The sequence below is a fragment of the Pan troglodytes genome, chromosome 5 (genome assembly GCF_028858775.2).
Source record: "Pan troglodytes isolate AG18354 chromosome 5, NHGRI_mPanTro3-v2.0_pri, whole genome shotgun sequence".
NCBI classification, from domain to species: Eukaryota; Metazoa; Chordata; class Mammalia; order Primates; family Hominidae; genus Pan; species Pan troglodytes.
Genome location: NC_072403.2, coordinates 85,881,608 through 85,896,740, shown reverse-complemented (window position 1 = coordinate 85,896,740; position 15,133 = coordinate 85,881,608). Strand labels below are relative to the sequence as shown.

Below are 15,133 nucleotides of genomic sequence, written 5' to 3'. Positions count from 1 at the left end.
ATATTTATATCAGATAAAACAGACAAAAGCAAAAAAAGACAAAGAAAATTATTATATCATATATATGATATATATGATATATTATATCATGATACAGGGATAGAGAAAATAACAAAGATTTTATGGCTATGCACAGGTAACAAAAAAAGGCAAATGGGACTATATTAAACTAAAAAGCTTCTGAACAGCAAAGGAAACAATCAATAGAATGAAAAGACAACCTGTTGAATGGTGGAACATATTTGCAAACTATTTATCCAACAAGGGACTAATACCCCGAATATAGAAGGAACTCAAACAACTTCATGGTAAATAATAATAATAATTACCCCATCAAAGAGTGAGGAAATGACATGAACAGACAATTTTCAGAAAAAGATGTAAGAATAGTCAACAGATGTATTAAAAAGGTCTCAACATCACTAATCATCAGAGAAATTCAAATCAAAACTACAATGAGATATCATGTTGCCTCAATTAAAATGCCTGTTATGAAAAAGACTAAAAAATAACAAATGCTGGTGGGGATGCATAAAAAAGGGAATGCTTATACACTATTGGTGGGAATGTAAATTAGTATAGCCAGTATGGAAAATAGTGCATAGATTTCTCATAGAACTAAAACTAGAGCTACCATATAATCCTGGAATCCCACTATTGGATATTTATCCAAAGGAAAAGAAATCAGCATATCAAAGGGATACCTGCACTCCCATGTTTATTGCAGCACTATTCACAACAGCAAAGATACTAATCAACCTAAGTGTCAATCAATAGATTAATGGGTAAAGAAAATGTAGTATGTATACACAATGGAATACTATTTCGCCATGAAAAAGAATGAAATCATGTCATTTGCAGTAACATGAATAAAACTGGGTGTCATTCTGTTAAGTGAAATAATGCAGGCACAGAAAGACAAATATTGCATGTTCTCACTCATATGTGCGGAAGCTAAAAAGCTCAATCTCATGGAGAAAGAGAGTACAATACTAGAGGCTGGGAAGGGTGTGTAGGTAGGCAGCGGCATGAAGAGATGTTGGCTAATGAATACAAAGGTACATTTAGATAAAAAGTATAAGTTCTAATGTTTCACAGTAGAGTAGAGCGACTATTTAAAAAGTTGTTCTCATGGAGGTAGACAACAGAAAGACACTAGAGACTAGGAAAGGCATGGAGGACAGAGGGTGGGAGGATGAAGAGATATTGGTCAATGAGTGCAAACATACATTTAGATAGAAGGTACAAGTACTAATGTTCCACAACAAAGTAGTGTGACTATAGTTAACAACAATGCATTCCATATTTCAAAGTAGGTAGAGGAGAGGACTTGAGTTGTTCCCAACACAGAAATAATAAATACTCAAGGTGACAGATACCCTAAATACCTGGACTTGATCATAACCTGTTCTATGCATATAACAATATATCACATATACGCCATAAATATGTAAAATATCATGTATCAATTTTAAAATTAAATAAAAATAAGTAAGTAAATGAAAAATAAGTCATATTTAAATATACTTGACATTTTAGTACCTACCAGGTCTCTACAGATTGATATTAAATAGTTATGATGTTAAAAGAAAATAAAACAAAAAAGAGAGAAAATCAAGGTCGCTGCATATAAAGCAGAAAAGTTCTAATTTTAAGAGAATTTATAGATGGGAGTTTATTCAATTGAAAGTCCCATAATATGAAAATTCCTAAGGTAGAAACCAAGTCAAAATATTACTCATGTGTTAGTCTATTTTTAAGTTTTTTTTTGTGGAGGTTAAGTAAATCTACAGTGGGAAAAGAACATTTTCCTAAATGAAGTCTCTTACTCTGTATGTCATACCCCAAGAGAATAGTGTAAGTGCTAGTGCCTGAAAGTTTTCTAATGAACTAAGATTATCACTGGCAAATGCATTGTGGGAACAGCTCTGGCAGTAGGAGGCAGAAAGAAACCAGATGATCTAATGGTTGGTCTTTTTCTTGTCCAAAAATGATGAGTCTGTGAAGTGGGTAAATCATTCTTTAAATGAGCTTTTAAAAATAAGCAAATATGAGAAAAATGAAAATAGCTGTTATGATATTAGAATGAAGCTAAATTTGAAATGTACACAGGGGAGGATTATACTCCAATGAAAGGCAAGGGGCTAGAAGTGTGTGTGTGTCTGTGTGTGTATGTGTGTGTATGTGTGTGTGTGTGTGTGTGCGCGCTGTTTGGGAAAGACAATAGTGAACTATCCAAAAGTAGTTCTGGTTTGTATGCTGTCCAAAAATGTTTCAGCTGGGATGGACTTAGCAGGGATGAAAGGTTTGGGAAAGAGCAAACCATGAACAATGTAGGAAACAAACAAAAAGTACTGGAGATATTTCCATTGTCAAGAAATGCCTCCAATAAGTGGATTTAAGAGAAAGTGAAAGTTTTAAAGCATGTTGTGCAAAGAAATACAATATAATAAAGGTAAGCCTTTTTGTATTTAACCTAGTCCATATGAGTATTCATGATTGAACTATTGTAAAGATAACATTCTAGCAGTAGAAGCAGCTTTAAGACTGAATAGACGGCTCAGTGGATTCTGCAGCACTTGCCATCTTCAAAATGACCCTAGATCAGGTTTTTTTGTTTTGTTTTTCCACTACTTGCTTCTTTCTTAGAAGCTTTATTCAAGCATATGTATCAACATGACTCATGAGGCATAATTCATCTTGAAAGTGTATTCTATCAGGTATTTATTACAGGACTCTAAATCAGCTTCAGCTCTCACCACCCCTCCTACCATGCATGCAGAAACTAGCTCTTTTTACTAGCTGTTCTAGCTTGTCCTCCCAGGTCTAAGGAAATAGTCATCCCTTGCTTGAAGATCATGTAATGTCTCATCTGGGACAGATGTCTTTTAAGGACTATGACTTCTCACCAAGATTCACCCCAACTACCGTTTGTTGCCATTAGACCCAATACTAGGGTCCCATCTCATCATGTTCCTGGGGGGAAGGACAAAGTTCAAACTAAGAAGAGATACCTAACATACCAAAATAATTATGAGATCTTACTCATGTATGTAAATATATACCTGAGACCAAAGACAACAGACTATAACCCTGGATCTGGCTACATTTAGTGACATGGGTAGACTTCCAGAGATTTAGGGTTTAATGTTGCAGTATATGCAACTGGAATTAGTTCCTAGAGTTTACTTCAATTTTGGCTAAAACTTTGACTTAACTTTGGCCTACGTTTAATGAAGGTGAGGTGTCAGAACCTCCCTGACATAATGCAGAGCAAGGAAACCAAAAGTTAAGGGAGATAGGAGTGGTAAAGTGGATTTATCATATGTGACTTGCATTCACACTCACTCCTGCTACCTCCCTTGAGAGTTCCCAGAAGACACTCCCCTTACCAAGGCATTAAGAAAGACATTAGTAAGAAGGGTATTAACATTCTTGAAAATCTCTCTTGTTGATTTCTGTGTAGGCCATGTATCATGGTAGAAGATGACACCATTGAGATGACTGCCAGATTTCAGTGGAGATGATGAGATCCTGGTGACCTCATCACCAGATGACAAAGCCCAGGTGACAGTGCTTAGCTGTCAGAGACAATGTGGATGAATTCACCACAAGGGGCAGCAGGGCATTGTGGCAATCAGAGTTACTCAACATATAGGAATCCTTGGCATGGCTAAGTCACAGTGTCCCTGGGAATGAAAGAGATGGAGAGCCTACTAAAATGTTACTATCTTAGAAATGCCAATACCTCAGAAAAATCTCCCAGCTTGGTGACCAGAAACCTGACTTGAGTTATTACAGTGGGGGGTCATGGCTCTCATTCTGTTTTCAGTCCTAAACAAATTAATAAACCTGGTGCCTCTTGATTGAAGAGGAGGCCAGGTCCCCTTGAGGAAGAATCCTTCAGCATTGTCACAAGTATAGACTATACATTTTCCTCCAAATTCTCCCCAGAAGAATCTGTGCCATTTACTAGAGTGACTGCACACTGAAGGAAAAAAAAATACCTGAGACTTTTCAGGAATTACTAGACACTGGAAGATGTCACTGAACAGTAGAGATGGAAGAAACTTACCAATATTATCTTCAGTCATCTCATTTTACAGATAAAGAAATTAAACCAGACTCGTGCAGGAACTTTGCAGGAAGCAGAAAATTCTTTTTGGAGGAGCCAAGATGGCCGAATAGGAACAGCTCCGGTCTACAGCTCCCAGCGTGAGCAACGCAGAAGACGGGTGATTTCTGCATTTCCATCTGAGGTACTGGGTTCATCTCACTAGGGAGTGCCAGACAGTGGGTGCAGGACAGTTGGTGCGTGCACCGTGTGCGAGCCGAAGCAGGGCGAGGCATTGCCTCACCTGGGAAGCGCAAGGGGGCAGGGAGTTCCCTTTCCTAGTCAAAGAAAGGGGTGACGGATGCACCTGGAAAATCGGGTCACTCCCACCCGAATATTGCGCTTTTCAGACCGGCTTAAAAAACAGCGCACCACGAGACTATATCCCACACCTGGCTCGGAGGGTCCTACGCCCACAGAATCTCGCTGATTGCTAGCACAGCAGTCTGAGATCAAACTCCAAGGCAGCAGCGAGGCTGGGGGAGGGGCGCCCGCCATTGCCCAGGCTTGCTTAGGTAAACAAAGCAGCCAGGAAGCTCGAACTGGGTGGAGCCCACCACAGCTCAAGGAGGCCTGCCTGCCTCTGTAGGCTCCACCTCTTGGGGCAGGGCACAGACAAACAAAAAGACAGCAGTAACCTCTTCAGACTTAAATGTCCCTGTCTGACAGCTTTGAAGAGAGCAGTGGTTCTCCCAGCACGCAGCTAGAGATCTGAGAACCTGCAGACTGCCTCCTCAAGTGGGTCCCTGACCCCTGACCCCTGAGCAGCCTAACTGGGAGGCACCCCCAAGCAGGGGCACACTGACACCTCACACAGCAGGGTATTCCAACAGACCTGCAGCTGAGGGTCCTGTCTGTTAGAAGGAAAACTAACAAACAGAAAGGACATCCACACCGAAAACCCATCTGTACATCACCATCATCAAAGACCAAAAGTAGATAAAACCACAAAGATGGGGAAAAAACAGAACAGAAAAACAGGAAACTCTAAAACGCAGAGCGTCTCTCCTCCTCCAAAGGAACGCAGTTCCTCACCAGCAACGGAACAAAGCTGGATGGAGAATGACTTTGACCAGCTGAGAGAAGAAGGCTTCAGACGATCAAATTACTCTGAGCTACGGGAGGACATTCAAACCAAAGGCAAAGAAGTTGAAAACTTTGAAAAAAATTTAGAAGAATGTATAACTAGAATAACCAATACAGAGAAGTGCTTAAAGGAGCTGATGGAGCTGAAAACCAAGGTTCGAGAACTACATGAAGAATGCAGAAGCCTCAGGAGCCCATGCGATCAACTGGAAGAAAGGGTATCAGCAATGGAAGATGAAATGAATGAAATGAAGTGAGAAGGGAAGTTTAGAGAAAAAAGAATGAAAAGAAATGAGCAAAGCCGCCAAGAAATATGGGACTATGTGAAAAGACCAAATCTACATCTGATTGGTGTACCTGAAAGTGATGGGGAGAATGGAACCAAGTTGGAAAACACTCTGCAGGATATTATCCAGGAGAACTTCCCCAATCTAGCAAGGCAGGCCAACGTTCAGATTCAGGAAATACAGAGAATGCCACAAAGATATTCCTTGAGAAGAGCAACTCCAAGACACATAATTGTCAGATTCACCAAAGTTGAAATGAAGGAAAAAATGTTAAGGGCAGCCAGAGAGAAAGGTCGGGTTACCCTCAAAGGGAAGCCCATCAGACTAACAGCAGATCTCTCGGCAGAAACCCTACAAGCCAGAAGAGAGTGGGGGCCGATATTCAACATTCTTAAAGAAAAGAATTTTCAACCCAGAATTTCATATCCAGCCAAACTAAGCTTCATAAGTGAAGGAGAAATAAAATACTTTACAGACAAGCAAATGCTGAGAGATTTTGTCACCACCAGGCCTGCCCTAAAAGAGCTCCTGAAGGAAGTGCTAAACATGGAAAGGAACAACCGGTACCAGCCATTGCAAAATCATGCCAAAATGTAAAGACCATCGAGACTAGGAAGAAACTGCATCAACTAATGAGCAAAATCACCAGCTAACATCATAATGACAGGATCAAATTCACACTTAACAATATTAACTTTAAATGTAAATGGACTAAATTCTCCAATTAAAAGACACAGACTGGCAAATTGGATAAAGAGTCAAGACCCATCAGTGTGCTGTATTCAGGAAACCCATCTCACATGCACAGACACACATAGGCTCAAAATAAAAGGATGGAGGAAGATCTACCAAGCAAATGGAAAACAAAAAAAGGCAGGGGTTGCAATCCTAGTCTCTGATAAAACAGACTTTAAACCAACAAAGATCAAAAGAGACAAAGAAGGCCATTACATAATGGTAAAGGGAACAATTCAACATGAAGAGCTAACTATCCTAAATATATATGCACCCAATACAGGAGCACCCAGATTCATAAAGCAAGTCCTGAGTGACCTACAAAGAGACTTAGACTCCGACACATTAATAATGGGAGACTTTAACACCCCACTGTCAACATTAGACAGATCAACGAGACAGAAAGTCAACAAGGATACCCAGGAATTGAACTCAGCTCTGCACCAAGCGGACCTAATAGACATCTACAGAACTCTCCACCCCAATTCAACAGAATATACATTTTTTTCAGCACCACACCACACCCATTCCAAAATTGACCACATAGTTGGAAGTAAAGCACTCCTCAGCAAATGTAAAAGAACAGAAATTATAACAAACTATCTCTCAGACCACAGTGCAATCAAACTAGAACTCAGGATTAAGAATCTCACTCAAAGCCACTCAACTACATGGAAACTGAACAACCTGCTCCTGAATGACTACTGGGTACATAACAAAATGAAGGCAGAAATAAAGATGTTCTTTGAAACCAACGAGAACAAAGACACAACATACCAGAATCTCTGGGACACATTCAAAGCAGTGTGTAGAGGGAAATTTATAGCACTAAATGCCCACAAGAGAAAGCAGGAAAGATCCAAAATTGACAGCCTAACATCACAATTAAAAGAACTAGAAAAGCAAGAGCAAACACATTCAAAAGCTAGCAGAAGGCAAGAAATAACTAAAATCAGAGCAGAACTGAAGGAAATAGAGACACAAAAAACCCTTCAAAAAATTAATGAATCCAGGAGCTGGTTTTTTGAAAGGATCAACAAAATTGATAGACCGCTAGCAAGACTAATAAAGAAAAAAAGACAGAAGAATCAAATAGATGTAATAAAACATGATAAAGGGGATATCACCACCGATCCCACAGAAATACAAACTACCATCAGAGAATACTACAAACACCTCTATGCAAATAAACTAGAAAATCTCGAAGAAATGGATAAATTCCTCAACACATACACCCTCCCAAGACTAAACCAGGAAGAAGTTGAATCTCTGAATAGACCAATAACAGGAGCTGAAATTGTGGGAATAATCAATAGCTTACCAACCAAAAAGAGTCCTGGACCAGATGGATTCACAGCTGAATTCTACCAGAGGTACAAGGAGGAACTGGTACCATTCCTTCTGAAACTATTCCAATCAATAGAAACAGAGGGAATCCTCCCTAACTCATTTTATGAGGCCAGCATCATTCTGTTACCAAAGCCAGGCAGAGACACAACAAAAAAAAGAGAATTTTAGACCAATATTCTTGATGAACATTGATGCAAAAATCCTCAATAAAATACTGGCAAACTGAATCCAGCAGCACATCAAAAAGCTTATCCACCATGATCAAGTGGGCTTCATCCCTGGGATGCAAGGCTGGTTCAATATACGCAAATCAATAAATGTAATCCAGCATATAAACAGAGCCAAAGACAAAAACCACATGATTATCTCAATAGATGCAGAAAAAGCCTTTGACAAAATTCAACAACCCTTCATGCTAAAAACTCTCAATAAATTAGGTATTGATGGGACGTATTTCAAAACAATAAGAGCTATCTATGACAAACCCACAGCCAATATCATACTGAATGGGCAAAAACTGGAAGCATTCCCTTTGAAAACTGGCACAAGACAGGGGTGCCCTCTCTCACCACTCCTATTCAACATAGTGTTGGAAGTTCTGGCCAGGGCAATTAGGCAGGAGAAGAAAATAAAGGGTATTCAATTAGGAAAAGAGGAAGTCAAATTGTCCCTGTTTGCAGACGACATGATTGTATATCTAGAAAACCCCATTGTCTCAGCCCAAAATCTCCTTAAGCTGTTAAGCAACTTCAGCAAACTCTCAGGATACAAAATCAATGTACAAAAATCACAAGCATTCTTATACACCAACAACAGACAAACAGAGAGCCAAATCATGAGTGAACTCCCATTCACAATTGCTTCAAAGAGAATAAAATACCTAGGAATCCAACTTACAAGGGATGTGAAGGACCTCTTCAAGGAGAACTACAAACCACTGCTCAAGGAAATAAAAGAGGATACAAACAAATGGAAGAACATTCCATGCTCATGGGTAGGAAGAATCAATATCGTGAAAATGGCCATACTGCCCAAGGTAGTTTACAGATTCAATGCCATCCCCATCAAGCTACCAATGACTTTCTTCACAGAATTGGAAAAAACTACTTTAAAGTTCATATGAAACCAAAAAAGAGCCCGCATTGCCAAGTCAATCCTAAGCCAAAAGAGCAAAGCTGGAGGCATCACACTACCTGACTTCAAACTATACTACAAGGCTACAGTAACCAAAACAGCATGCTACTGGTACCAAAACAGAGATATAGATCAATGGAACAGAACAGAGCCCTCAGAAATAATGCTGCATACCTACAACTATCTGATCTCTGACAAACCTGAGAAAAACAAGCAATGGGGAAAGGATTCCCTATTTAATAAATGGTGCTGGGAAAACTGGCTAGCCATATGTAGAAAGCTGAAACTGGATCCCTTCCTTACACCTTATACAAAAATCAATTCAAGATGGATTAAAGATTTAAACGTTAGACCTAAAACCATAAAAACCCTAGAAGAAAACCTAGGCATTACCATTCAGGACATAGGCATGGGCAAGGACTTCATGTCCAAAACACCAAAAGCAATGGCAACAAAAGACAAAATTGACAAATGGGATCTAATTAAACTAAAGAGCTTCTGCACAGCAAAAGAAACTACCATCAGAGTGAACAGGCAACCTACAGAATGGGAGAAAATTTTCGCAACCTACTCATCTGACAAAGGGCTAATATCCAGAATCTACAATGAACTCAAACAAATTTACAAGAAAAAAACAACCCCATCAAAAAGTGGGCGAAGGACATGAACAGACACTTCTCAAAAGAAGACATTTATGCAGCCAAAAAACACATGAAAAAATGCTCATCATCACTGGCCATCAGAGAAATGCAAATCAAAACCACTATGAGATACCATCTCACACCAGTCAGAATGGCAATCATTAAAAAGTCAGGAAACAACAGGTACTGGAGAGGATGTGGAGAAATAGGAACACTTTTACACTGTTGGTGGGACTGTAAACTAGTTCAACCATTGTGGAAGTCAGTGTGGCGATTCCTCAGGGATCTAGAACTAGAAATACCATTTGACCCAGCCATCCCATTACTGGGTATATACCCAAATGACTATAAATCATTCTGCTATGAAGACACATGCACACGTATGTTTATTGTGGCATTATTCACAATAGCAAAGACTTGGAACCAACCCAAATGTCCAACAATGATAGACTGGATTAAGAAAATGTGGCACATATACACCATGGAATACTATGCAGCCATAAAAAATGATGAGTTCATGTCCTTTGTAGGGACACGGATGAAATTGGAAATCATCATTCTCAGTAAACTATCACAAGAACAAAAAACCAAACACTGCATATTCTCACTCATAGGTGGGAATTGAACAATGAGATCACATGGACACAGGAAGGGGAATATCACACTCTGGGGACTGTTGTGGGGTGGGGGGTGGGGGGAGGGATGGCATTGGAAGATATACCTAATGCTAGATGACGAGTTGGTGGGTGCAGTGCACCAGCATGGCACATGTATACATATGTATCTAGCCTGCACAATGTGCACATGTACCCTAAAACTTAAAGTATAATTAAAAAAAAAAAAGAAAAATTTAGAAACCAACAAAATTGCAGTAAATTTATTATTAGCTAAAGAAAAAAAGTGCTGCATAAATATAGTGTACCCTAGTGTACAGTCTATAAATCCTACAGTAGTGTGCTGTAATATCCTAGGCCTTGACTTTCACTTGCTACTTACTCACTGACTCACCCAGGGAAAATTCCATTTCTGCAGTCTTCATTCATAAGGTAACCTGACCTCTCCACTGAAGGGCGTGTGGCTTTCTGATGACAGTAGGTTTACTGCCACCTCCAGAGAAGCTCACTGCTGAGGTCCTGGGAATCATTTGCATTGTCCTGATGTCTGCTGTGTGAAAAACGATAGTTCTTATTCCTTTCCTGGAGCAGAACAATTCTTCCCCAAATACAAGAACCCAGAAAGCACGTCCTTGTGGCCATTGTCCTGAGGAGTGGATTACATATTCCAACAGTTGTTTTTACATTGGTAAGGAAAGAAGAACTTGGGAAGAGAGTTTGCAGGCCTGTGCTTCAAAGAACTCTTCTAGTCTGCTTTCTATAGATAATGAAGAAGAAATGAAATTTCTGGCCAGCATTTTACCTTCCTCATGGATTGGTGTGTTTCGTAACAGCAGTCATCATCCATGGGTGACAATAAATGGTTTGGCTTTCAAACATGAGATAAAAGACTCAGATCATGCTGAACGTAACTGTGCAATGCTACATGTACGTGGACTTATATCAGACCAGTGTGGATCTTCAAGAATCACTGTGAGCATAAGCTTTAGAATTAAAGCGCTTGAGCTTGCAGTGCATCAGATAAAATTTTATATTTGTTCAAATAGAAATGATATTATGATTGCATAAGCCTTAAAATGAATTGTGTTATTTGCTTTAATAACAAGAAAATTCCAAATCAATTATTGAAATATAATACACACAATTACGGAAGTACAGATACCCTCGCATTTAAGTCAGGCTCATTTTGCTGAACGTGATGTTTGTGGCATTCAGGCTTCCTAAAAGTTGCATGTTATGTTGGTCAGTTTATATGAAGTATCAAGAACAAGCAAAACCATGGAGACAGAAAATAAAATAGCGTTGCTAATGCCTAAGGGAGGTTGAAATAGGAGGTGTCCACTAATTGCTAGAATGTTTCTTTGTGTCAGTGATGAAAACTTTCTAAATTTCAGTAGCAGTGATGGTTGTAACTCTGTGAATATACTAAAAATCACTGATTTTTAATTATTTTAAGTGGATGAAATTTATGCTATGTGCACCATACCTCAAGAAAGCTGTCCAAAACAAAAATATATACTGTCCTGGGATTGCTTGAGTCTGCATTTAATCTCTAAAGTAGTTTTTAAAGATTAGCTTCTTGACATTTCCATACAATATCATATTGTGTCCTTCAATGTACTGGGTTCAATGTATGGGGTTTTCTTTAATTTCTCTCTATCATATTATGTATTTTGGGGGTTTGAATCATACAGAAATGCAGATATTTTACATTCATGCTTTTGTAAATGGCATTCTGATTTTAATATTCCCTTTAATAACTTTTGTTACTGTAAATAGAAATACAACTGATGTCTGCATTTTCACTTATTTTACAAATATTTAAATCTATCATTTCAAACAGATTTTTCTGGATTTTCTATATAAACAGCAATTTTATTTTATTTTCTTTTTCTTTTTTTTTCTTTTTTTATTATTATTATGCTTTGGGTTTTGGGGTACATGTGCACAATGTGCAGGTTTGTTACATATGTATACATGTGCCATGTTGGTGTGCTGCACCCATTAGCTCATCATTTAGCATTGGGTGTATCTCCCGATGCTGTCCCTCCCCCCTCCCCCCCACCTCACAGCAGTCCCCTGTGTGTGATGTTCCCCTTCCTGTGTCCTGCAAATAATCACACTTTTATTTTTTCTATCCATGTGCCACAACTTATTTTTTCTTCATTTATTTTCTCTGGCTAGTATTTTATATCCAGAGTTGAATAGAAGGTACAATCAAATTTTACATGTATCATGTGTATCATTTTCTGGTTTTGGCAAAAAATAATTCAACATATTATTCATACTTACAAAGTTTGGTGTTTTTTTCATCATATCTTTCTTATATTGAAGCGGTTTTATAATATTCATTTTTTCTAATAGATGTTATCAATTGTTGTAACATTTTTACTTTTTATTACTTAGAATGATATATGTTTTCTTTATACAACATTTTATAAAATAATTTTATTTTTGTCAAATGTTAAACTAGGCTTTGTTTCCGAAACAAATCCATGCTGATCATTGTATATTGCCCCTTATAAAATATCAGTGCACGTAAAAAAAAAAAAAAAGAAATTAAACCGGATAAAGAATAAATTAATTACAGATAAAGAATAAGTTATTTGTCCCTGGTCGGTAAGTAGCATAGCTAGAACTAGAATCCAGTGCTCATTTCTTCTACTCTAGATCTCTCTCACAGCTGCTAAAATGAATGCAGTAAGCCATTGCTTTAAGGGATTTTGCACTTTAACAATGATCAAACAGCTGACTCATCTGTTATAGCTTGCAGCTTTTAATTTATGGCTTTAACTTTTCATTTCCTTTAGATAAAAACTGTGACAAAATTAGATATAGATCTTTTAAAATATTCTGAATAAAAAAAATTAAACACCAAAAGAGCTCAGTGCCAATCTTTTCATACAATCCCCACCCTGTGCCCATTACTTGCAATTCCTCAAAACAAAATAGCTGAATGGGCTTGGATTGAAAATAAGAAAATGTATTAAGATAAAGACTTAAAAATGATTAATTGATGGACAAAAATATCACTAAACCAAATATATAAACTAGATACCTCTCTTCCTTTCCTTCTCCTCATATAAACTAATTTGCTATGCTAGAGGAATTGCCATACTCACCACCCATATAAATTAAGTTGTTGAACTATCTAATCTCTACAGGCTTATTTCACATTCACCTTTTGCTCTCAGAAATATTCAGTTTACCATATATATAAACTCTGAAAGCCTATGGGAGATTAAAGCCAAAGGAGACCTGTTTCTTGCCCTCAACATTTTTATCTACAGTCTCATGGAAAAGACAATCAAGGTACCACAAGGACACAGAATTTTTAACTGAATGTTGAGAAAGAGGTCTTTTTAAAAAATGGCAAGTGAGATGACTAGGGAATATTTCAAATAGCAGATATAGGAGAGGATTTTCAGGTTAGATTCCCATTCTGTGACTCCTAAAACCTTGGTTATGCTTATGCCAATGGAAGACTAATTATACATTTAAAAATGTACATTTTTAAAAGATCATAAAAGTGAAGATATTGGGCAAGGTTCATTTTAATGGAGAAATTAGCCATGAATCAGAAAGCCAAATTCTTTTTATCAAGCACTTAACTCAGGTTTGAAAACAAAATACTATGGTACAATACCAATTATTTTCATTTCATTTCCCTCTTGTAAATGCTTTGGAGGAAAGAGTTTTCCTGAAATTATAGAAAACCTTCTCAGATATGAGATCAAGGTTACCATGGCTGAATTTGATTTTGGAACATCTAACACTGAGGTTAAAATTCATAGCATTTTTTAAGTAATCATAAAAAATACAAGCAAGATTTGTGGAAGAATAGCAAAAATAACACATCACTGTTTGGGCACCACTTCAATCACCCAATGGTAGCTGCTGCCCCAGAGATAGAAGAAAATGGGGAACCAAGAACAATATTTTAAAAGCCACTGAATAAACTCAACTTTAGGCAACCAAACAGAACTTTAATGACATTAATCACCTCTCTTATTTCAGACAAATATTTAAGATGAGCTGATGTGTAATAAAACAGCTTTGAAGTCAAACTGCTTGGGTTTGAATCCCAGACCCAGTGCTATTGCCTGTGTAAACATGGCCACATCATTTAACCTCTCCAAGTTAAATATCCAATGAATGTTGACCATTATTAATAATTAATTACCCAGCCCATGTCACATTAGAAGTAGCACATTTGAAATGAGACCTTTGAGCAGCAGTGGGCATCAACAGCATACTATAAGACAGAAAGAGTGAAAACTAGAAGAACTATAAAATTAGAAGCAAGAAGTCAATAAGCAGGGAAGTCTCAGGATGTTTAGCACTGTGGCCAACAGACGATGATACTTTTGTAGCCCCTGATGGCAGGAATAAGCTTAATAAGAAATGTACAGAACATTTTTTAAGAAAATAACAATACATTACCAAAACATAGTTTTTAAAAACATTCTAAAAATTAACAGATATTCTATGTTTCTGAATGAGAAGGTTCAATAAAGATGTTAGTGTGTCCTAAATTAACATATATGTTATGCGACTACAACTGAAAGTCTAAACAAGATTATTATTTTATTTTGTAAAGGGATTCTACATATGAAAATAATCAATACATTTTAGAAAAAGAGAGAAGGAAGTAGAAGGACTCATGCTTCTGAATACCATAACATTTTAAAAGAATGTACTGATTTAAATAGTTTAGAAAGGGGGCAAGAGTAAAACAAAACAGAAAGCCCCAAAATAGACCCTAATATTATAAAAATTTAGGATTTTATAAGAAAACAGAATACATGGGGAAAGGAAAGATCATTTAACAAATAGTTCTGGGACAATTGGCCATATATTTGGAGTTAGGGGTAAGTTGAATTAAATTAAATTCCTACCTCAATGTACTAAAATATATTAAAATTAAATATAAAAATTAAATCCCTACTGTATTAGTTTGCTATGGCTACCCTTACAAAGTACTGCATGCTGAGTAACTTAAACAACAGAAATTTATTTTTTCAGAGTTTTGGGGGCTAGAAGTCCAAGATCAAGGTGTCAGCAGTGTTGGTTTCTTCTGAGGCCCTTACCCTTGGCTTGTAAATGGCCATCTTCTCCCTGTGTCTTCACGTAGTCTTCCCCCTGTGCATGTCTGTGTCCTAATTTCCTCTC

At 37.6% G+C, this 15,133-nt stretch overlaps 1 pseudogene; it reads left to right on the top strand.

The window, feature by feature from the left end:
* The first annotated feature begins 10,392 nt into the window (after nucleotides 1-10,392).
* Nucleotides 10,393-10,950, top strand: LOC100609283 (NKG2-E type II integral membrane protein-like; annotated as a pseudogene).
* Nucleotides 10,951-15,133: the final 4,183 nt, after the last annotated feature.